Source organism: Emydura macquarii, unplaced genomic scaffold (assembly GCF_026122565.2).
Source record: "Emydura macquarii macquarii isolate MOO-44397 ecotype Brisbane River unplaced genomic scaffold, CSIRO-AGI_Emac_v2 contig_1363, whole genome shotgun sequence".
In the NCBI taxonomy this organism is placed as follows: domain Eukaryota; kingdom Metazoa; phylum Chordata; order Testudines; family Chelidae; genus Emydura; species Emydura macquarii.
Genome location: NW_027131500.1, coordinates 17,333,279 through 17,359,028, shown reverse-complemented (window position 1 = coordinate 17,359,028; position 25,750 = coordinate 17,333,279). Strand labels below are relative to the sequence as shown.

The window sequence follows — 25,750 nt, the reverse complement described above, 5'->3', positions numbered from 1 at the left end:
TTTGGAAATGGTCTCTGTATAATGATTTTATATAACCATATTAAAGTACCATGATATCAGATTTGACACTATTAAAGTCCAAAGTATTATATTACAATAAACCCAATAATCTCAATCCTACTTCCATTGATTTCAATGCAAGTTCTCATTGATTTGAGTGAAAGCCGAACAGGGCCTAAAGTTAGTTTGCTTATGTAAGCTCTCTATTGACCCTGAACGTCTACAAAAGAGCTCTTAGAGCTAAAATGCAATGAATATAACACTCTTGCATGAGATTATTTATTGATGATAAAGTCAAAAGCAATTTTAAGTAAATTGTCAAGAACAGAATTAGGCCAGAAGAAAAGAAAAGAAAGTAAAATACTTATAATAGGGTTAAAAAATACCAGAAGTGAACAAAATAGTCATATGATGTAGAAATAGGTAATTACTGGCAGTGACTCAGATGTTAATGATAGAGACTGGTAGATATCTAGGGCAGAAAGTAACTTTCAGCTCCCTCTTAACACATCGAGTTAGCATTAAATCTGTTCCCTAGTGATTCGTTTTTACAAAGTAGAAAATAAAAAGCAAGAGAGTTGCCTGTGAATTTTAGATTAAAATAAGGCCTTTTGAAAAGGAGTAACGTGGAGACTAGGCAGGTTGTGTAAACAGGGTCAAACTCAAAACAAGGTTGGTTTGGTTTTTTTTAAATCAACACGGAGAGTACTCAGAATATTGCACAAGGAGATAAAAGTCAAAATGTATTACTAATTTCAGACTTCAGCTGCATTCTTTTGATGGGGCTCTTTATTATCTTGGTAGGCTTGGGGTGGGGGAACATGTTGTGGACCTGGGACCTAACCCACCACCATACTAAATTAGCATTGACCAGCCTTGGGTGAAACTCAGGGAGGAATTCACAACTAAAATTGAAGAGAGCAGGGGGAAGAGAGAAAGAATGCTCTGCTCCCCACCTCAGGAATGCCCCTAACAAGAGACACACAGGCACTGGAAGTTTTAGGGAGGAGGATACAGAGAAACTTAAAAAAAACAGATAGTAGATGATAAGCTTTGATGAGCAAATTTATGCTAACCATCTGCACAAACAGGGAAGATCATAAATAAGTTACAATTTGGGCATGAGAGATAAGACCTGGGCAGGGAGAAGGAAACATTGGTGCCAGTGTGTGATTGGTTAAATTTTGTTACCTAGGAGTGTTGAATAATATGATAGGTTTAGTAGAAATAAAGGGGGTAAGTAGTTTTACCTATATAAGGTAAATGAAAAACAAGCTTTTTGGGGAACTTCAGAGTGCAGTTCTACAACAAGCTGCTAGAACTCATTCCTAGTATGACTTGTGATGTGCAGAGGCACCAGAACCTTCCCACAAGTGGATTCCGACTGGCCATTGGGTGAGATTAGTCTTATATTGAGAGTGATGAGCATAATAGCTTTGCTTGGCATATGTATTCTGTAAGGGTTGCTAATAAATGGATATTTAGAACACAGCTATGTAAGGCTCTTTCACTGGTAAAAGGTCCGCAAACCCATAGATCCCTGAGCCCCAGACAGGTGAGGGTGGGTGCCTTATGCCCTGAGCCCATCGAAGGGAAAGGGTGGGAGTGCCTAAATTGACCAGGTCAAGCCTTGAGCCCTTGGTAGGGTAAAGGCATGGTGCCCTAAATTGAGCGAGTAACAATCTAAAGTTCTTTGGATCATACTGTGTCTTTCAAAATGTCTGCCTGATTTAAACAAATAAATAAACAAATAAAGCAAAAACATAATTTTTTAAAAAAAAAATCTACCTAGGTAGCCAAATGTTCAAGATCAGGATAAAAATAAAGTTGTTTCTGCCTTGACTTGTTTGTTCATGTTTGCTATCAAGAATGTCACTGTGTATAAAACGACTCCAAATTATTCTGCCTGACAACCCAGTTTGCCACAAAACGGGTACGCCATATCCTCTAGCTGATTACATAATGGGAGACCTTACGAGTCTTTGCAGTTGGCTTGAGATAAACAATTAGTTCAACTGCTAGGTAGCACAGGTTGATCTGAACTGAACAAGTTACACCTGTTTGCTTTCTAAAGCTACTAGTGTACCTTCATTTTCTTTTTTTGCAGGAAGGACTAGGGACCCTGAGCAACTCATTTTCTTTCATCTGTGTCTTTAGAGAAAGTTGTTCCCTGAAGCACTGAGTCAGGATTATCAATTTGTCTAAGCAGAAATTGTAGCACATCCATTCACCGTGTCATAATTTGGTGATATTTTTTCCTCTTATGATTCTGTCTCTTAGCAGCAGCATTAACCCTAAGATCTGGAGAGCATTTATAATATCAGAGGCTGTCACTCTCCATAGCTGTCAATATCAGCAGGCTGTCACTCATCACTCTGTAGATCATTAATATGAACACCAAAGCTGCAAAGGCAGTGCAATCTGCCTGACTCTTTTCCCTAGAGAGCAAGTGCTCCACTTCTGCAGAACTCTTAACTCAATAATGATCGTAGCTTATTATAAGAAATGGATAGAAAACAGAAGGATCTTACAAACAATATTCAAACCTTGCATCACCATGGTCATAGAGGCCCAGGCTTTTAGAAGGATTTAGGTGTTGTTCGGATGAGTACAGCTCTGCCTAAACCCTTGGCCACCCACTGCTTAGTGGAATTTTCAGTCCCGTGTCTGCTCCATGCCCCCTCAGCTACCTCTAGAATGCATGGGGAGAGTTAATCACTTAAAAGAGATTTTCAGAAGCTGGCGAGCTGAATGAGGAGCCACCTACGAAAACCAGGAGTGAGGTGCCAAGGAGAGGAGCGTGGGTGCTTAAGCATTTGATCTGGTGAACCTGGCTGATGAGCCAGGGATAGACACCTCGCTCCACTCAAGATCCTCAGCTGCAAACTTTTCCTGGAGTTAGGCACCTAAGCCAGTTCATCTGCTTAGGTAGCCCATGCGCAGGCAAAACCATCTCTCTATTTTCTGCTCATGCTCAGTGCTCCTCTCACGATCAACCTACATTTCTCTGTGCTCCAAAATGCCTTTGGGGGGAGAGAAGGGGGGCCATAGTGTATCCCTTAAAATTACTGAACAAGCATACTGCAAAAGCACCTCATGAATGGAAGGTGTCCAAGGTCTTTTCATTGATGCCAATAGATAGAGTTCAAGGCTAACATCATAATTATGGTCTTTGGAGTGCAATGAGATTTAGTTAAATATTGCAACAACTATAATACAGTGACGAATTTTTAACATGCCATTTTCTTTTTTTCATTATACACTTTGTTGGAAGAATGAGCTGCCAGAATTTCTTGCATTTGATAATACACTTCATATAAGGGATTAGTATATAGTGCTGCTTTTTACCAATTTTTATTTGATCAGTTAACGAGCCAGGGTTCTACCTGGTCTCAGCTTTGCTTTTCTATAAGGTGATTGTGAAGTGTATAGCCAATCATGTTTCAGAACAACATATGCTTTAACAGATGACAAAAGATTAGAATCTTTTCACTTAATTTAAACATACATTTTTATGCAGTTCTCTCACCAGCACCACACGTGAAAACGACAGGTTGCTATACTGAATATGATTCACATCTTGGCAATCAGAAGCTCTCTGTAAATTATTCAACTCAAGCCACAAAAGTACTCCCAGGAAGTCTGGGCTCAGTATCTAGCTGTGCCATAGATTTCCTGCAGGATCTTGGGCAAATCACTTAATATCTCTGTGCTTCTATTTTTCAGCTGTAAAATTGAGATTAAACCACCTTTCTTCCACCTGTGTCCATTTTGTATATGTAGTTTATAGGTTCTTTCTTAGATTACAAGATCCTTGAGTAGTGACCATGCTTTGTTGTATGACCATAGAATCCCTATCATAATGAAACCCTGATCTTTGTTGAGGTCTCTAGAAAATTGCTGTAATACAAATATGAGCAGAGAATATCCTTGGTTTGATTAGTATACTCACAGGGTGAAATTCTGGCCACTTTCAACGGGAGTTCTATCATTGACTTCAATGGAGCAGGATTTCATCCTTGTAACCTTAAAATCCATAGGGATCACTGTGATCATTTAGTGTGACTTCCTGCATCACCCAGGCCAAAGAATTTCACCAAGTGATTTCTGCATGAAACTCAGAATGGCTGATTGAAAGATGTGCTCAATCTCAGTAAGAGCTGAGCAGTATCCAACCATGTTTTATGATGAAATTTCAGTACCACAAACTGACTTATGACTTGTACCACCTGGACAGCAACAAGATTTTTCAAGCTGTTTTTTCTGGTCACCTGGTAAGATGTATGGTGGGAAGCCTACCCCGATGTGATCAGAGGAGCCTCATGTGATCAGGGGTATTAGCTTACCTCACTGGAATCAATTTTCAGCTAATTTCTGGAGGAAAGAGATGGAAATAGAGGCTCCACTTCAGCTGAACTCTCTGAGGCAGCTGGAAAAAGTCCAGATTTTTTTTTTTTTTAATTATAGGCACCAGTGTTCTACAAACATCTGAATCTGTCCATTTCTAGACGCTGCTTTGCCTCCAGTCCCTTCCCTGCCCCCTCTCTCTTGCTTACATAGTCTTCAAATTAAAAATGATCAGGGGACTGGATGGCTTATGAGACTGGTAATGGAAGTCTCCATCACCATCTAATGGTTCCATGGTGGCCCGGAGCATATAACATATGATTTGGTGGTTTCAGTCCAGTTCCTGAATGTTAGTTGTAATGTCAGTCCATTAATTGGTCCCATAAGCCACCACCATAATTGACACTAATTGGCTGATAAAGGCCAATTTACATGCAGATTGAGCTACCCTCTCCTTTTATGAAATTGTTTCTACTAAATCAGGGATGAGGCCAATTGCAGGCATCATGGAGAAACTTGCAATGCAGTTTCCCCTGCTGTACCTGGTAAGTGGTTAAACAGAGGACTTTATTATGCAGAGCAGTAAATCTAGCACATTCACAAGCATTTCATTTATTTTTGAAATGATTAAGCAAAGTTATTTCCAAATTTTGTGTTTTAAAAAGAAGTCAGTGCTGGTCCCTTGCAAGCCAAGGTTCAGCTCAAAACATTTTATGGTTCAGTTGTTATGAACCCTGGATGTTAAGGATTTATAATGCAAATGCTGACACAACCTTAACTTTGGCCCTGTGAGTGGCACCATTATAATTAGATGACAATTTAATTATTTCAGCTGCAGCTGAACTGAACAAGCAGTGCAAGAAAACAAAACCAACGGCAGAATTTATAAAATCGATAGGTGAAACAAACTAGTAGCAAACCAAGGTGCACGCACGTACAAAACCTGACAGAAATCTTTTTGGGGAAAAAAGAAAACCTCTTCAAGAATCACTGACGCAAGAAGAACTTAGGAAATGAATAAATGACACTCAGGCCTGCTTTTGGTGTGGAATAGAAGAAAAAATCGTAATGCAGTTACCTTGTCCTTTTATTCTTCTCCATCTGAGAAGAATTTGAGGCCATCCTGAGCAACACAGGCTATGTTAAACTAGAGACCAGTGAGTGACTCATCAATAGATAAAAATAGATTTAAACTGAGAAACAAAAGCTGAGAAAAATGGGCTTGGTATTGGGTGGCAAATGAAAAAAAATCAAGACAGATGAGAAAAGTTAAAGAAAGAAGTAGGAGGAGGTGCTGTTTCCTCCCCTTTCCATTATTCTACACCCAATGTTAAATAGAATATTATATATCATGCTATTAATTATGTATAATATTGAAATAATAAAGATGATCCTGTACTGTTTGCAGTTTTGTCACTATGGCACTTACAGACAAAATTCCCATTTAGTGGGTATGAATGACATTAAAAGGCTCCTGCAATATAAGAGGAAGCAAATATTACCATGAGCATTATCTTTAACATTGCCAGAGGAAAATTCCTTTTCAGACTAATCACTAGCATAATTTGAGCTAATATTAAATATTTTTAAAATTATTTTTAGTATGTTTAGTGTGTTATTGTATTTGTAGTATGTCTGACATGTTGTACATGGTTTCGTAGAATGGAAATCTAAATGGAATCTCTGCTTTGGCACACAATATAGGGTGAATGTGTCATTTAGTACTATAGGTGCAAACCACAATGAATTTTCACACTCTGGGTTTGAAACTGAGTGGTAAGTGGCAATCTCTCCCTTTCAGGAAAAGGTGATTAAGAAAGCATGGTTCATCCAACACAGGCATAACTGGAAAGCAAGGACATTGTAAGTAGGTTCTAATCAGAGTTCAAACCTTCCTTTGGAGTTGAAAGGGGATTTAGATTAATAGATTTTAAAGGCAAGAACAGACAGTTGTATTTCATGTAGTCTGACCTCCTTTATAAACACAGGCAATAGAACTTCCCTGAAATAATTCCTGTTTTAATGAGAGCCTTTGTCATGATCTCCTGTAAGATTTACATCTATCTCAGCGAGCTACTTTGACATAACTTTGAGCCACTTTAGAATATTGCCGGTGTATATGAAAGAGTTGTCCAGTAGTTAGAAAGTAGTTAGTCCAGTTCTTAGAAAAGAAAAGTAAATTCATGGTGATGGTCAAGTGTGTTGATGTGGCATTTCCCAAAGTTCCATTCTATCTCACCTGTTGTTCAGTGTGTGTAATCTGAGGCCTTTTGACAATGTCATTTCTAATTCCATCTACAATATCCTTAGCAGCTCGATTAGATGAGTAAAAACCCTACCTAATTGAAATCCACATTGGGCACGGATTCTAAAATAAAAGAGGGCACACGCACAGACTTGTGCCAAAATAGGTGTGCATTGACATATGTTGTCCCAGAGCACACTTACCACCACCCTCTAGCCCAGGATGGCCTAGCAGGCAACCTGCTCTCAGTCTCCCCTCACCTCCACACAGTCCCTTAGCTTTTTGCAATTATTTATACTCATGCCATGGGGTCCTATTTACTTGGTCTTTTCCAAATACAGACTCTCTTGAGGACCTCAGGACCAACCCTTGTCCTTTGGTCAGGAGCCCCACAACTCTCCTTCTCAAGGCTGTTCTCATTCAGGTCAGCTATAACCTTAAACCCGCTTCATACAGCTGGCCCCTTTTTACTTAGTTCTTTTCCTTCCAAGGCTGAGAGAGGTCAGTAATCCTTCCCCTATTGGTATCTCCCTTGCTATGAGGGAAGAAGCAGAATAGACACAGCTCTCTTTCCTCTTCTTCTGGTTGGCTGGGAGAAACAGGAGCCTTGCGCCACCCTACATTACTAGATTCCTACTTCCTGGCCCATAAAGAGCAGCCTGTCCTCCCCCCTCCCCCCCCAATCCCACAAACACTAACTAGTCCCCTGGGACCACTTCCTCTCCCCCAACACTTGCCTCTGCCAATTCTTTTAGTCTAGGCTTACTTGGTCCTGCCTCAGTGCAAGGGGCTGGATTTGAGTTCTCAAAGTCCCTTCCAACCCTATATTTCTGTGAGTATCTAGGCCTTTGTCCACTGCAGAATTCCAAGAACTGTAAAGGCCCATGTCATGGAACAAGAGTTGGCTGACCCCTAAATCCCCACTCCCTTAAAGGGGACAGTCCTCTGTGTTGCCATGTGAATTAAAACACAGTTATTTCAGTTCCAGTTTGAGTGTAGACAATCCGTTAGCACAACTTACAACCTTGCCCTTTCCAATGGAAAACCATGTTTCATATGTATGACAAGATCCTTTCAGCTACATAATTTCCAATATTAGTTGTGCAAGGAACCCTCATTTTATTTAATCCATGGTGACCTCACAACTACAACTCTCACCCTCAGGATCACAATACTTGGTAACTGTAACTCCTTCTAACAGGGCTTCTCCAGTAATGGCAGCTTGTTCAGAATACATCAGCACATTTGTTCACATGGTTGAGTACTCTGATCATATTAAGGCGGCATTCTTTCTTTTCTTTTCTTTTCTATTCAGATTTTATTTTACCATGGATATGTTTAAACCAGCAGTGGTGATTTTTAGTTTTTTATTTTAATAGTCTAGGCCAAAGACTATCATCTTTGAGCCTGGGCCTGAAACACAGAGCCCAAATGTTTGTCATTTCCATTCACCTCTTATGAATCCATCCTTTGCATTTTAGATCAAGAGGTTGTGCCTTTTTTGTTTTAGGTACAAAAACTCGTATAAGATCTGATCCTCCACCATTAAAGTCAAAGTCATTGATTTTGGAGAATGTAACATCAAGCCTATGCTGAAATTTGTTATCCCCTTGTTTTCTCTCTCTCAAGGGGGAGATTTTCAAAGGCACAATAGATTAATTGGCACCCAGGCTCCGATCCACAAAGGGATTTAGACATTGCAATCCTAAAAACCTTGATGCCTGAGAAATCATAGGAAAAACACAGTGATCCACAAAGCCTAAGTAAGTTAGGCTCCGTATACAATAATGGGGGGAGAGGTGCCTTAGACCGCAATCCACAAAGCCAATTCTCTAGCCCATAGCAGATTCCAACAAGAGGGTTGTGTGCGAAACCCCACTTCTCTCTAACCACTGAGCACTATAGTCTCTCAGTACCAATGATTATTTCAGTGTTTGTCTTTAGTTGAACAGTCACTGGGCCAGAGAGAATGAATGAATGCATCTATATCTTGGTGGTTAGTTCCCCAACCTAGGAGGTGGGAAATTCAGGGTCCAGTCCCTCGTTCAGTATTTATCCACAGTGGGACAACTTCAATGGGAGAGATTAAGTGAGGCCCACAGCAGACTATTTCAGAGCTCAGTGGTTAGAGCACCCTCTCTGAGAGGTGGGAGACCCCTGTTCAAATCATTTTCCCCCCTCTGGCGGGGAGGCGGAGGGGAGAAGAAGGGTTAAACCTGAGTGTCCCACATCTCAAATGAGCTATCTCACCACTTAGCTAAAAGTTTAAGGTAGGCACCACCTTGTCCTTGGGATAGTTTGAATGGGACTCAATCTGGTAGGTGGCCTCTGAGCACACCTACCAAGTTGGGCACCACGTGTGAGATTGCATTCGTCCACCTGTCTTTCTCCAGTTCAAGAGTTGCTCTGTGGCTTAGGCAGGAAATAAGCATCCGGATACCTCAAGCACAGTTTCTCAACCTGTGGTACACGTACCCCTGGGGATACGTGAGACACAGGCAGGGGGTACGCAGCGAAAAATTCAGTGAAGGGAGATGAGTGGCAGTCGCTGACTTCTGGGGAAGTCAGGTTGCAGCCGCCTGCTTCCTGGCCAGTCCCAGCTCCCAGCTGGGAGGTAGATGGCAGCTGCCCCAGTCTTAGGAAGCTGAGCGGCAGCGGCCAGCTTTTTGGGATGCCAGGCGGCAGCCGGAGGCTTGGGCAGCAGCCACTGGCTTTTTGGGAGGCTGGGCGGCAGCTGTCCGATCCTGCCTGGTCCCAGCTCCCAGGTGGGAGCCCAGTGGCAGCATCCTGCACATTGTAAGCTGGGCTTGCAGATGGGTGGATGCCACCCACGCCCCGGCTCTGAGCTGAGAGACAGCCTCCCGTGCCCCAGTTTGAAGACAGGCAGCAGCTGCCTGCCCACATCCCCGGATCCCAGCCTGCACGGAAGCCTCCTCTGCCCCAGCTCGGAGCAGGTGGCAGTCGCCCACCTCCAGAGCTGTCAGCCAGGTGGCAGCTGACTACAACTTGCCCAGGGGGCAGCTCCCCTCCTCAGCTGAAAGGCCAGTGCCCAGAAAGCCAGTTGGAGAGCCCAACGGCTTGCCCAGTTCTGGAGCTGGGCTCTACCTGGCAGGCTTACTTGTCAATTTCACTGTTCTAGTTGAACAGTGAAGTTGACAACTATGATAGCCCCAGATTTTACCTGTATAAAAATGTTAAGAGGGGCTCATACAGTGTGATTTGCCCTAGGCCAGCACCCCCCAGGGATGGCCATGGGGAACGCTGCTATCCACTCTGGTGGGCTGCTAGTGCCTGCTCATACCTCACAAGTTCCCAACTATGTGAGGAGAACACCACATGACCCCACCATCAGCCCATAGTGATTGGCTGGCATTGATCTTTGCTCCTATATGGAGGAAGGGGAGAAGGAAGGAGGGGAGAAACAGCAGGGGGGGGTTGTGATCTGCCACAGCACTGCAGAACTCAGAACTCTCCTGCTTTACGAGAAATACAGTTGTCTAGTGGTAAAGGGGGAAAAGATTGCATTTCTCAGAGTTGGAGTACTTATTACAATTTTCAGAAGTTAGGAGGTACTTACTACTTAAAAGGTTGAGAAATACTGGCCTAGAGAGAGATAATGTACATGTCTGAGGCAGAAACTCAGGGGCCACATGTGTTTAGGCACACAGAGGGTGCAGCAGGAGTTCTATGGATTGCAGTGGAGCATAAAACTGAGATGTAGGCAGGGGTATACATTTGTGGATTGAGGCCCCAACTTCCACTGACATGCAATGCGAGTTGGATGCCTGAACATTCCTTTGTCCCTTTGAAAATCATCCCCTTCATCTTTTCTACTTTAAAAAAAGAAATGCAAAACTAAGTCTTTTCCAAACACGGGGCTTTGTTTATTGTTTTAGCTCAATATCCATTACTGTCATCTGCCACTTTATTTTCCTCTTTCTTCTTATATTTAGACCCCTTTCATTGGCTTTGCATACATTTTATATGAGAAGATTTTTATTTTTATATTTCATTTGCTTTTATCATTATGATTCTTAGCATTTCATAGAGCATGTCCCATTCCAGGGACTCAAAGTACTCAAATATTTAGGGCCAGATGATTCCTTTAAGGCACCATTTAGGTTGCCCCCTGGCCAGTTTTTATTGGCCCTGACTGGTTATTGTACTGCCTTGCCAGTTAAAAGATTTAATGTGCTGGGTTGTTATTCAGCTGGGACACATTCGAGCACTCTACAATTCACACTTCCATAGCCTGGACTACAGAACCATTTGGAAAAGTTAAGAAAAATGATAACATAAAAATGCATGTGAGAAAAAGAGTTCTTTAAAATATTTTAGTAATAATTCACTATGGTTAGCCCTAGAACCCTTTTTGTCGGTGGGGGGACAGTGGCTGTGTTATTCTGTATCTCACAGGGGCAGCCCTAACCATACCAAGATGCAGTGCACAGCTGTACTACTCTAGGAAGAGCATGATGTGTCCTAGAGCTTTCTGGCACACTAGGGGAGGACACCCAATGCAAAACAACTTAGAAGGGTGTTACATACTCTCCCCTGTAGATCCATTCAGCTCTACCGGCCATTGCACCAGAGTGTGGCTCCATGTGCTCCCTAACCCCACTTAGGTGACTAACAGGGAATGGTAGAAGGAAGCAGTTCCTGAGCTCAGGAGAGAACAGGGACTGCATTTGTGCTTGATATCTCCATGTTGGAAGAGAAGGAAGAGAAAGCTCTCTGCACCTTCTTCCTCTCTTAAAAAGCCCACAGACCTGCATATGACAGAATAAACTGGAATAGAACAACAAAGAGTCAGTGTGTGCCTAATATATTGAGCCTCAACACCTGACAATGTAATGATCATGGTAAATATTATTGCCATTTTACAACTGTGGCAAATTAGATGCAGAAAGGTTAAGTACAATTTGTTCAGTCACACACTTATTCAGTGTCAGTGATGGAATTTTAATCTGTCTCCCTCCCCCCCATTGGTTTGATTTGCTAGTCGCTCGACAACACTGCTTCCTTTTTTCATGTTGTAAAGCACTTGAAATGGAGGGAGGTTATTTATTATGAAAAAATTAGAACCCAAACTGTATATTGCTTTCCTGGATCAATCTAAACAACAACAATATCTATGCAACACTGGCCATCCTGGTGGGGATGAACTTAAAGCTGCATTAAAAAACATCAGTGTGACTATAGGCATTAGTGCCACATGGCAGATTAAATTACTGATGAACAATAAATTGAAAAGGTAAAGATAGCAATATAAATTATAAGTGGCAGATCATTGATTAGATTATGATCACTTCCAGGCTAACAGGTACATAATTAGAGAGAGCAGTCAGTCAGCATGAATGAACAGTAGCAGAATGAACAGCAAGCCACAGGGGGGAAAAGGGTGTGCATGAATAAGTACTGAATAAGGTGTTGGAAAAGCCAGTAGTACACGTTGTACAGTTCAACCTGCTCCTCAAGTCATAAAGGAAAAAAGAAAGGTGGAACAAACGTACAATGGCACAATGTAATCATTCAAGTGCTATTTTGGACACACACTTTCCCATCTCTTCTTTCCATTTCTCTTTCAGCCTCTCAGACACAGCATATGTCTCAACTGCAATGTAAGCCCAAGCTCAAGCCTAACACCCCTTGCATCTACACTGCAATTGCACTAACCGAGGGCTTGCACCCAGGGTCCCAGGGCCCTGAAGGATAGAGGATCCAAAGCCCAAGTCAAACTGGGACCAAGGGTCTGAGCCCTATGGTTCTGCAATGTAGATGCAGCCCTCCTTGACCCAGGTCCTCCTGGGTTTGCCGTGGAGAGTGAAATAATCAAGCCTTTTTACAAAGTGAGCTGCTTCACGGCCATGGAAGCACAGCCACATTTTGGTGAATCTCTGGTGCAAGGCCAGTAAAATGATGGACTTTAGCAAAAGTACCAGGAATGACCATGCGTACCAGCGGATAGCTAAAAAAAACTGGAGTTTAAGAGTACTGGAAGACCAGGAAGAGGAGCTCAAGCAATTTGCAAACATACCCATTTTACGACCACTTTGACCAAGTTCTGAGCACTGCACCCAAGATGGAGCCAGCTGTGCTGCCTGCCCTGATGGCCCCTGAATGCAGCATGGGAACTGATGGGAGCCAGTCCCAGAGCAGGCTGTGGACCAGGATTGACAGCAAATATTTAGTCCCTAACTGGAAGAGCTGTTTCATTCCTCCCTCCACTCCCTCCCGCAGCAACAGCCTGTGGCCGAACCTGCAGAGAACCCAATGCAGACAGAAGCCTCCCCAGAGCCCAGTAAGTGTATGACTCAAATTTCGAGTTTATTATTACAGTAATGGGAGGGATTTCTGCTCTAAGAAGTAATGCAAAAATGATAAGTTCTGGCTAGCAGCATTTGGCAAATTGTATCAGAGCCGAGGTGCCCCCCCGGACCTCCACCACAAGGAGGTCAAAATGGTGACTTAGAATTCCAAACATTCATGAACTGTCAAGGTTATTTTAACTGTTAAGTCTCAGATGTTTGATTGGGTCATTCTTGTTTTCCTTTTCAGTAATAAGAAATTTGCCACTCTGTACTCCTCCTGGGTCTATGGGGCCACTTGTAAACAGCGAACGGAGCATGTGTGTTTGGGGAAACAGTATTCTACTTCCCAATCTAGTCTATTTCAGTTAGCGGTTATCCATGTAGTCTGCAGGTCACAAAATCATTTCTCCAAAGCATGAATGTGGTGTCAGTTTTTCCCCAGAACGGTACTGGATGTGGACTGGAGTAAAGCTAAATATTTAAGCCATGTGTGAGGTAACGCAGCATCATGTTAATCCTCTCATGGATTAAGATCCAATCCTGGCTGCTGATAGCTGCAGACTTTTCCTGAACCAACAACTTCAGATAGTCAGTCACCTTGCGGGGAAGGGTGTATTTTCCAGCCCCTGCACCTCTTCCCATATAGTTAACAAGTCCATAATGACTGCAAGAGCACCAGGTTCTGCTACCTCCCCAACACCACAGCATGATCATCCTGCAACATACCCTCAGTCTAGCAGTAGCTTGCACATCTCCATGTCAGAGAAGCCCATGCATTCAGGACTCATGAGCAGCTGGCTGGGCAGGGCAACTACACCTTCCTTCTTCAATCCCTCTTTTGTGGAAACCTCCACTCACCTCTCCTGCTGCCAACTGAGGGGAAAATGTGCCAAGAAGGGACAGGAGAACATCAGGCGAGGGGACATGTAGTGGTAGGGGATTGTGTTGAATATTAAGTATTTCCTGCCGTGTGTGTGTGGTTTTGTAATGGCAGCTGGCCTACTGAAGACTGAGTGTTTTAATCTTTTAAGACATGTTTGCAATTGAAGCATGTTATGATTTCAGGAAAGATTATTGCTATCACTGCATCACATACAATCACGATTTGAGTTAATACAGCTAAAAAACACATTCAGGAGCAATTAAGCATTAGTAAGCAAGCAAGCCGTATTCCTCTATTTAACTAGGTACAGCCATTCACATTTCTATATATTCCATCTGTACACCTGTTCGGCCCTTCCTAACCAAATTAATTATTCATCATGTCATTCAGACTTACATTGCATGGCAAACAAGCCTACACCCCTCTCAAGCACTGCCCCTCCTCCCCAAATGAACCACTTATCCCCCACACAAGCAAGTTTGCCCCTTTTCCATTGGGTCATGCAAGATCCATAATGTGAGAACACAAAACATCTCTGACTTCTGCTGCCTGTGTGCAACCTGCTCCCACAGTGGCAGCTGCACTTTCTGGCTAAGGGAACCGACCCAGTGTCTCTTCACTGTCAGGGGGAAATGGCTCACCTCTGGCTTCACAAAAGTTGTGAAGGGTACAGCAAGCCACAGTAATGCAGATGGCATTGATGACACTGGCATCCAAACAGGTTTGTAGACACCTCTGATATGATTTTAATCGTCCAAAAGTACATTCAGCAACCATTCTGCACCTGCTAATTAAACCTTTTTTTTCCAGGGCCTCTGAAATCCAGGTACAGTTTCATAAGCCAAGGCAAAAGGGAGTACGCAGGATCCCCCCAGAATAACACTGGGGACAGTAACACTATTTATGTCAATGTCATTTGGTGGGAACCGTGTCCCATCCTGTCTATGAATGTAGATTCCTGCATGATGAAAAATTTTGGCATTGTGAACTTTTCTTGTACAGCCCACATTGACATTCATAAAAATGCCTCTCTGGTCCACTAGTGCCTGCATAACAATGGAGTAGTGTTTGTGTGTTTATGTACTCATGCTTCTTGAGGAGGGCAAACTATGGGCACACGGGTCCCCTCAATAGCCCTGGCACAGTTAGGAAACCCCATTTCTCAAAACTAGCAATTACCTCCAGAATTTATTGAATGCCTGTCACCCTGGGGTAAACCATATGCCTGATTGCCTCAGAAACTTCTGCCACCACTTCACCCACAGTCAGCTTTCCAACCCCAAATTGTTTAGCAACAGACCTGTAGCAGCCTGCGGTAGCCAACCTCCGGATGGCTATAGCAACCCACTTCTGGGCTGGCAAAGGTGACCTCAGAAGGGTCTCTTTACACTAGAAGGTGGTAGCAAGCTGCTCACAAAGAACTTTTTTCATGCAGAAGTTCTGGACCCACTGCCAGATATCCCAGATCTGCATGATGATGTGGTCCCATCTGTCTGTGCTTGTGGCCCTGTGGGAGTCTACATAAGGGGCACCAGTGGCTATGCCAATTATACTGAGCAGCATCTTCCAGTGAGAGTCTGTAGTGCCAGGGTATTACTCCTCCTCTAGTTCCTCCTCTTCCTGCTGCTCCATCATGAAAGCCATCAGATACATCTTGTGGGACAGAAAAGAACATTGAAATGTCCATCAGTGACTTGCAAATGCTCTGACAGTTTCCCGCCACAGGAGTGAAAGCGAAAGCAAGGGAAGTTCATCAAAAGGCACCTCCTCCATGATGCTGGCTCCAGTAGCTGGGAGTGCACTGACCAAAATGACTGCTCAGCAGGCTGTGTTGATGTGCATGGTGGGCAGTAAAGTTTTCCCGTAGTGCACCATGTTCCCAGGGCTAGAGTGGGCACATTTCAGGAGAAGGCACAAGGGACTCTGGGATATGGCTGCTTTCACTCAGGTCTGTGCATTGAAGTGTGGACACCAAAGCCCTAGGTTTAAGCACAGGTTAAAAAAGTCTTAATTTAGGGTTAAAATACAGTGGAGACACTTAAACCCAAGGTTCCCTCACACAGGCCAGTTGACTCGAATCCCACCAGCCCTGGAATTACATGGCTGTGGGTATGTCTACCCTGCAACCTAAGGCTTACCTAACACAACAAAACAAAACCCCATTCAGTTGGCATTATTGTACCATGGTTCACATATGCAAGTTGTGTTTTAAGAGCTCCGCTGGGTCCTCTGTTTAAAAATGCATGTTTCCTTCTCTCTCAATATACTGATTTTTCAAGGATTCTTTTAGACTTCTGAAGAATCAATTGGACAAATAAAAAATGGAAGCATAATCTACTGGCTAAAAACAGATGACTGAGATCTAGGGCTCTTGGGTTTGATCCTGGCTCTACTTTTAATACTCTGTGTTATTTTAAGTAAGTCCCTGTTTCAATTTACCTATCTATGATACGAGAATATTACTATTTCGTTATCGCAAAGGAATGTCAAAGCTTAATTAAGTTTGTAAAATGCTTTGTGATCTCTCAGATAAAACATGCTATATGGATGTAAAATAATGACAGCAGGCTTTGAGTGATTTGATCTCATGTTAAGAATACAGAGAAAAGTATTTCACCTACAGAAATTAATGCCTGTGTGTGTGTAATTTGCACACATGGTATTTTATATTCTGAAATTTCTAATGATTCTTTTCCCCAATACCAGTTCATAGGATTATTAGAGGTAAAATCAATAGCCATATGTTTATCTGCTTGTCTTTAGCTTGCTCTTGCTGTTATTTATCCAAAACTCCCATTGACTCGGATAGGAATTTTGAGTTAGCTATGGACTAGAGTGCGATTAACAGTGCAAAATGTAGCAATAATTATCTATACAAAATGTTCCCAGAAAACTGCTCAGTTTCACAATGAAAATGACATTTCCTTATCAATCTTGTAACTCCACCAATTTTGTGTATAGTATAAACTGCATTTGCAGACATTCATAAAACAAATATACATGAAGGGATTAATTTTCAGAGATACAACTGGCACTTAGCTTACCTAAATGCCAGTTGTACCTCTGAAATTTTCCCACTGTTTAAACCTAATAGGCATATGCAAAGCAAATATCATTGACTACATTTCCATTCACAGATATGATCGTTTAGCTCCTTGTTTAAATATTTTTTACTCAAACTCTACAGTGACTGTCTACTTAAATGAATTTTCAATTAGTAATACCAATTTACAATTGTTTCTTACTGATGGAAATGAAAAAACCCCTCATCTAATTTGATAAAAAGTGTAACCAGGATATTATATCTCTTGCAATAGTTTGACAGGATTGAACTAACATGGTTTTCTTAATATCCTTCCTAATTATCCCTTCTTGATGTAAATGAAGATGAATCCCACTGTTTTTTACCCTGGTTAATTTTTCATTCCTCTATGTTTGCTACTGGTTCTCGGCAGATTTTACTAATCAAAATGCACATATCTTAATCTCTTAGGCTAGCATTTTTGTCAAAGTTGTCACTTGTCAGAACTAAAAGTCATAGTTTTAAGTGTATATATTCTTGCACTTTAAGGAAGAAAATACCATTAAGAATTAACAGTTGTATGACTTAGAGTTGGTCAAAAAAATAATGAAATTACATGGATGAACATTTTCTGAACAGCTCCATTTTATCTTAGAGGCAGCAATTTCATTCACCAGTCTCTTTTACTAGTCTAAGACCTAGACCTTCAGCCTCATTCTCAGTTATTCCATCCCTGTACTTATGGACCAAAGCTTTAAGCCCCCACTGTGCTCTTCATATTCTAGAACCCCCTACTTCCTGTGGCCCCTAGAAAGTAGAGGGGTTCTAGAATAGTGTAGTCTGGTCACATCCAAAACAGCTCCACACAACAGGCCTTTCATTGGCTTTTCACTAGTTAAAGGAGGACCTGCATGGGGGTGTTTGCAGAGACCCATTTCCATCCACCTTGAGACCCTTTTGTAGTGCCATAATAGCATACAAAAGACCTTTGCATAAATGAGAATAAGGCCCACTGTCCAAAGCTAAAGGTTCCCAACCTCTGATTAGACCCTGTGCAAATCAATCAGTGCCACCAATCTGCCTCAATGGGTGGAAAACGTGTTGAGGCCCACAGCAACTGGGACAACCCCAGTTGAAAAGGCGAGGAGAACACATTCTGAGAAGTTCCCCTTTCCCTTCAGAGTCTTTAGTAACTCATTGGTAAGCCTGGAAAGGAAGATAGCTGATTGGTCCCTTGCCCTCTACCCATTAATTTAAACCCTAGCATAGGCTATGTGGAGCCTCTTTTTGCTTCATTCTAGGAGCAGCAAGATTTGCCTTTGGTTGGCTTCTTTTCAGGTTCCCAGGTCCAGGATACCAGGACAAAGATATTGAGGTGGGCTCTGCCCCTAGAAGAAGCAGTGCCAGGAGAGTAGATAGAAGCACTGGGACTCCCCCCTCCCATGTATGTGGGATGCATTCCAGTGGAGGGGTCTCTGGCCTAGTGCAGTCTCAGTCACACTAACTTTGGTACACATTTTTTCAGGACTGAGACAGCAACATTGGGAGCAGTGGAGGATTTTGACTCTTGCCAGGTTCAGGCAATAGGACACTGGGAATCTAATTGTTACAGAACTTATGTCTGCCCCAGAGGAAAGGTTACTGGAAATGATAATAAGTGTAACTAGTCCTGTCTGTTTCTGATTCCAGGGGATATACAAAGCACACTCAATGTTTGGATTTGCAAGAGCTTCATAGCCCATTGGACTCACAAGAAGGTGACTAATCTGCAGGTGGTTCACAGCTGCACTTCAAAGCTGAAGGTTTACAATTTCAGTGGTTCGGCAGAAGAGGAATGCTGTGGAATCAGCTCTGCCGCTCCTGCACTCCGTGAGGAGTAATACACTCCCACCTAAAGTCCTGGTTAGTCATCTTGAGGATAATCTTGAGACCTGCATGAGAGTCAAGTTGAGGAACAGAACTTAGGGGTATGTTGGACTAATTAAGCAACCGGGTCCAGAAATGCTCACAGAAATGCGGGTTTGGCTGGAAGCTGTCAAGTCAGCCCATGTGGATAAGTCAGAAGAAGGTGAGCTGTGAGGTTACCAAAATATTCTTGGAGACTGGTTGTTTTGTGGTCCAGCATAGGGACTAACCAGCCTGAGTTTCTAGGTTCGATTGAGTACGTTTGTTGGATGCAGGGGCTGACCCCTGGCTCAGAAGTGTGAGAGAATGGATCAGGCAGATATTGTGAAATGTGTGTGTGTGTGTATGGGAGAATGCAACCAAACTACTCACTGGCACCTTTCCCCCTCCACCCTCGGTGACCTGTTTCCAGTGTGGTTAAAAGGAGCAGTTCCCAGAAGTGAAAGACCTGGTATTTTACTGTTGTGCTTTGTGCATATGGGAGAAGAGAAGACCTTGTGGGCCTTTGTGGGCCAGGGTCCCCTCTGTCCCCCTCATGGAAGTGGGAGCAGGGTGTAGGACTCAGAAGAGTAAGCGGAGTCCTTGTGTCTCTCACCAACAGAAATTGGTCCAATAAAAATATTCCCTCACCCACCTTGTCTCTATCATAATTAGGCTGTTTTTAAAGTCCTTAAAAGCATATTTACATAATAGACCATTATGGCTCTAAAGCATTCATTTAGATCTACCACAAAACAAAATGCTTTTCATGATATGCACTTACCAAACTGGCTCGACATGCATTGATAAGTCTGCCACGGCCATTATGATCTGTTATCAGATAAATGGGGTGAGGTTTTGTTTTGGTTGCTAATTTTTGCACCGCTGAGAAGACAGCAGAGTAGTTATTATATTTCCTATGTATCATCTACCCACAATGACCCAGTTGAGTAGTTAGTACCCACACAAGTTAGCATGGAGGGAGTAGTGGTGAAGGAGGGAGTCTGTATATAACAGCCTTAATGCTAACATCTGTCTTGACTTTTCATGTGATCTCCAATTTTGGGTTTTATAATCACACATTTCAGTTGGCAAGACACAATGAGTTCTCCATGATGTCCACTTGGAAAGCAAACAGAAATACAATGTTGTAGAGGGTTTGTTTTTTTAAAAATAGATATTATTCTCATAGTGCAAAGCACTATAAAAATCACATCACATCACAACAAACAGTAAACACAACATAGGGCAATCATCTTCCTCCACATTTCAAGCACACCATACCAAATCCAATCTAGTCAGCCACATTGTCAAACCTCATGCACCATTGGCATTCACTCCCCTAGCATCTGTCCCTAGCATCAGACCCACACGTCCGGCAAACTCAAGTTTTCTTCATCGGATCATCTTGATGATGTCAGGTCTCACTCTGGCTCTGCTGTACATTTGGATGATTACCGCTTCATTGATCATGTGAAAGATATAGCTAATGTGCCACAATTGCCTGTAGCATTGCAGTTTGAAGGAAGTCCAGCTTCCTTAGCACAAGTCTCTCATGTGTATTGGGAAAAACAAGAGACTGAAGCAATTTCATTTTTCAGTTCATAGTAATACGTTTGCCTCTTTGACTGGGGCTGAGCATTGCTAGAACGGCAGTCACGAATCTAATTTTATGCAGGATCTCAAAGGGATGTTTAGCAGTCCTTGTAGTCATGCTACCCAGATAATTGAAGTGCTCAGTGCACTTTGATGCCTCCTCAGATTAAAGTAGGAATAGCTTTGCCTTTTCGACCGTCTTAAATGTCACCATAGTCTTTGTCTTTTCATGTGATATCTTTAGATACAACTTCTTTGCTTTCACCACTTTCTAGCAAATTTTGCACCTCTTCTTACAATGACCCAATCAGGTCAATATCATCGCAAAGCACAGATGACTAATTTTTCCATCCAGGAACATGTATATTCTCATGTAGGTTTCCATCAGTGGCTCCTCTTAAGATTTGTTCAAGATAATAGTTGAAAAGGATCAGTGATAGCATGCAGCCCTGCCTGACACCTGTCTTCAAGTCAAACCAAACTACTTTGCTCACACTCCACAAAAACTGAAGTCGTTTCCACATAGATTTTGTATCAGCCTTATTATATTTTCACCAACTCCAGCCAGACACAGGATTGGCCAAAGAGGTTTGAGCCATATACTGTGAAATGCCTCAGCAAAATCCACGAAGACATAGACCACCATCATTCTCCAACACTTATGTATCACAGGCAGATTGAATATTTGCTGTACTTCACCTCTTTTGGCTCTAATATACTTAAAACCATGTATTTTAATACATTCAAAACATAATAAAAAGGAGCAGGGAAAAACACGTCTTAAAATATTTGGACAAATTTTCAGAATACACTTGTAAGTTTTTTAAATTAATCTGAAATCATTTCAGAAAAATATATTTTAGGCTGAATCATTTTACAACGTTAGCCCTATATTCTATGAATAGTTCCCAATTAAAAGTTGATCATTTCTTCTAGTGTTATTCTCTGCACTTATAGGAGGATATTTGTTAAAGGGCAGCTGACCTCAGTAAATGAAGTAGGTCCAACTTCCCAGTGCATGAGCAGGTGCTCCATTTGGCCAATTAAGAGGGTGGGGCAGCACTTGAGGGCTATAAAGGATCAAGGGAGAGACCCAATGAAGGGAAGCCAGGAGACTCAGTGAGAGACAGACCTGGTGAATCAAAATCAGTCAGGAAAAGGCAGGTGAGAGCTGCCTGGCAGTGAAGGAGGAGGCAGGTGAAAGCTGCCAGAGACTATATGATTGGGATCTTGGAGAAGACTGAAGTCAGGAGAACAGCAAGAGGGGATTGCTGGATGGTGTCCCCAAGCCAGAGAGCCAGGGCCAGAGGGCTGAAGGCAAGAGGAGCAGCAGCTGCAGAGGAAGATGCCTGCTGGCTATAAGCAGACAGCTGGAGCAGGGACCCAGAGAGGGCTAAAGGCAGGGAAGCAGTTGAGGAGTTTACTTGGACTTCTCCAGTGACAGAAAGCTAGACCCAGAAGAACTCTGACAGAGGGATGTGGGAAATGAGGGCTGCTCCCCTGGCAAGAATGCTCCTCAGCAGAGAGACTGGGGTGGGGGGTTGTCACCAAGAAGATCAGACTTGCACTTCAGTAGGAAGAGCTGGGGTAGCTGCCCTGGTAAAACGACAGGTGAGGACTGAGTGTCCAGACATGGTCAATGGCACTAGTGTGAAATGTGGAGCATCTTGGGACAGATGTTGGGTGACTTTAATGACTGTTGTACTAAGTAATGATTGAACGATATGTTTGGGACTTTCATTATGAACTGACTTGAATTATTTTCTGATAGTAAGCCATGTTGATGGACCTGGAGTTATTAGGTAATCTGAGAGAGGAAATTGAGACAGGTGTACCTGTTGTGCCATCAGCTGCTGCATAAGGGTGCTCGAAGTCAGGCCTCCCAATTACAGTTCTTTTAGAGAACAAAATCCTATAGCTAATCTTCAGGCCACTCACCTAGGTGTGATGGGGTATAAAGTTCTGGACATGTTGAATAACTTGAAGAAAGATTCCTTTACCAAGATGTCCACTATAAAAGTAGAATAATATAGATCTGAGGCCTGATTCTCCATTTACTTATGTCTGTTTTCCCTAGGGTAATTCCACTGCCTCCAGTGGAGTTACTCTTAGATTTTCAATGAATTTACTTAGATTTCAATGCAAGTTGGAACAGAATAAGAGCCCTGCTCTTTTAGGACATATTTTCAGAGAATGGGTTATATATACTAGTCTGTGACACTATTTTAAATACAGTCACTTCAGTGAGGTCAGTGGAGTCACTCCATACTTACACTGGGCAGAGTTTGGCCCAATAGTTTATGTAAACTTCTTCCAAAACAATTTTAATATTCATTTAAAAATCATCTGTATAAAATAGATTCAAAGTAATTTTGTATGCGCTTGGGTGGCTTTTCCATTCAAGAAGCACTCTGTAAGTGGTCTTCACAATGTATATCTGAAAGGTTTTTGTATTTTCATTGAACCTTTTAACAATTGTGTCCTCTAATTGCAAGTGTCTTCTATTATGTTTGATAGAACTCCAGAACTGGCGGGATTGAATTCCAACTTTTCATCTTTTCCTGAAGTGAGTGAGTCAGTCAGACAGCAGCTAGTAGATACTAATGGGCCACTGACAGGGCAGTTATCTATTGCAGTTGGTTCTAGGTTTTGATCAGTGACTAGCATTCCTGGTTTGGACCATCCATCCATTTGTATGAAAGTAAACTATTTGGCAAATGCCTTCATTACATTTCTCTGACTTGATTCTTTTTTGTTAGATTCTTCTACTCCTGTTTACTGGGTTTCAGCTGGTGTGGTATTCAAAGTTTACTTAGATTTAGATATGGGCTGAACTTGTTTAAAAAAGCTTGCTTATATAAACATATTACAGGGCATCATTTCTGACTTCCCAACAGTACTTCTGAAGCATTAAGCATAAGTCAAAAATTGGCCTACACTGATTTAAATACAGACTGTTTTTACAGTCTTCCATGTATAGCATAAAAAAAGCCCACTACCCCATTGTTATACTGGAAATTTGGAGGGCACACAAGCAGCTGGATATTTCAATCCCAGCTCTTTTCTTCCCTCATCTTGTTAGTATGATAGGATGGAAATTTCAAAAGGATCTAAGGGAATGAACAGTTAAAAGACATTATCTATTTTAAAATCTACATATGTGGGGGAAGTTGTTTCCATGTAATATGTTTTATGATAGTTGGAAGGAAGCTTATTAGAGTGAGTTTATTGTGTAGACAGGGACAAAAGGAAGGTCAACCTTTTATTGAAAGGACTCCTGTACTGGGAGTGAGAAGCCCAGCTAGAGCAAACTCTCCCCCCAGCACCACCTGCATCCCAAAATGTGCAGGGGAGACTCCTTCTTCTCTGGGGACATTAAGACCCTCTCCCCACCCCAGGTGGCCTTGTGGGAAAAAACTGCAGAGACACCCAGAAGCTCCAGCTGATAGGAGCAGCTGCAGAAGCTTTCAAAGCAGGATCCTTCAGTCATTCAGAGAATTTTCCACCATTTTAATTGGACTCTCTGCCCTTGGCTGATGGGTTGTTTACTCCAACCCTTCTCCTCCTTCAGTCTCTTCACATTAGATTCATTCCACACCTACATTTGGTTTCCCCCCCCCCCCAGCCCCTTTCCCTTCCCATGTATCTGTTCCCCTCCTAACTAAACCCCTCTCTAAATAAAGTCATGGAACTAATATGACAGTTGCTGCCATCACATTGCTCGCTCTGCCTGTGTGTTCTACTCCTTCCACCTCCCTGTGTCAGTCTTGTCTATTTAGATTGTAAGCCCTTCAGGACAGGGACTGTCTGCTATTCTGTGTCTGCCCAGTGCCTTCCATAATGGGGCCCCATTCTTGGTTGGTCCTGAGGCACTACTATCATAAAAGTGACTAGTAAACAACATTTTACTAGTCTAGGGGCCAGAATCATCCCTCATGTAACTCTGACTGCCGTGGAATAATACCCGGAATGAATTTGTCTCAGTAGCTTTTTGCTGGCTTGTTTACTAATACCAGTGAGCTAAAATGGAATATGACAAAATACAGTCAGAGACTTCTCCATTGACAAGAAATGCAATCAATAAGAACTCACCAATTTAATTATGAAAAAGTTGACATACATGGAAGGTGAACAATGAAGGTTAAACAGCGTTGGCAAAGTCCCAACAGCCTGAAATGCACCATGAAGATGCTTCACAGGTTCTGTTTAGATAGGTGATTGGGCTACAGCTAAGCCAACATTCCTATTAATATTTTTAGCACCGGTAACACTTCTGGCAGAGAAGCAGTGCTAGCTTTCTGCTTTGCATCTTTTTTAAAACCATCTTGACCTACTGTTAAGATATTTCTTACATTTTAGAGTTAGATACTGATATATACACACATCTATATCCTGTCCTCCACTGCTGAAAAATAAAATAGTTTCCATGAGGTCAACAATTTTCTATTTCATCTAATTTATGCACAAAAAACATTCCATATATACTCACTCAAAGAGTTATTGGTCAAGACAAAAGTAACCATGACTAACTGGTCTGGTTTTTACAAGGTACTCCCTGTAAAAGTTTCTTGCATTTGGAACTCACTTCCCTTCCCACCTTTGTTAACCTACTAGACATGTTGCAAACAACATGATGGTAACATACTGTATGTAAAACTGTTACTGTTAACAAAACTGATACAGTTGACAACTTTTTTGTTCTTACTGGGAACAGAACTGGGGCTAAAGTGCCTATAATTTAGATTTTACTAATATATTGCAGGGTAACCAAAGACATTTGAAAGGCATCCATTGTAGCAAACAAACAATTGCAGATTCTGAAAACTAATGAATTCAAATGTAATTGGCATAGTTCATTTAATGTCATGTGATGAACAGACATTCTCCTATAACAGGCAAAGTCTCCTTTGAGACTACTTCTGTCCATCGTGTTTAAAGGCCAAGTCAGTCTCCATATTGACTTTATCAGCACAGATGGACCTTTCAAGGATTGTCACAATATTTTTCTTTTTTGCTATTAATTCATTCATTATAAAAATGTCAAGTCAATTACTTGAGCAGAGCCGGTAAATAAGATTCATAGTGAATCTAGACCTTTTTCCTGTTCACAAACCAATCTTGCTTTCTCATAGCATATTCTGTGTATGTAAGTATTTGCCCAATAGCATATGTAACTTTTCATTCTATAGGCGGTTCACAAACTATTCCTTTGGACTATTTGCTATTTATGGTATCTGACTGGTCACTTAAATCATATGGTATAGCTTCTGCTCACTCATTAGATGACTGAAACTTACTATTTGATTTCTATTAAATGATGCACTTCCAGTCCACATTTTTAAAATAGTTAATTCATAAATTAACTCCCAAATAACACTCATTCCAGCCCACTTAATATCCACTCCACCTAATTACGTGATTACCTCTATCAATCAATCTATCCTCTTAGAAAAAGCTTCGGA

At 42.0% G+C, this 25,750-nt stretch overlaps 1 long non-coding RNA gene across 1 annotated transcript in view; it reads right to left on the bottom strand.

Moving 5' to 3' along the window:
* Window positions 1–13,956: 13,956 nt before the first annotated feature.
* The window catches only part of LOC137155603 (uncharacterized), a 41,498-nt gene continuing 29,704 nt past the window's right edge, over window positions 13,957–25,750 (bottom strand). Inside the window, exon 2 of the long non-coding RNA XR_010920569.1 lies at window positions 13,957–15,765. This is a non-coding gene — a long non-coding RNA (uncharacterized lncRNA). The remainder of the gene's footprint in view (window positions 15,766–25,750) is intronic.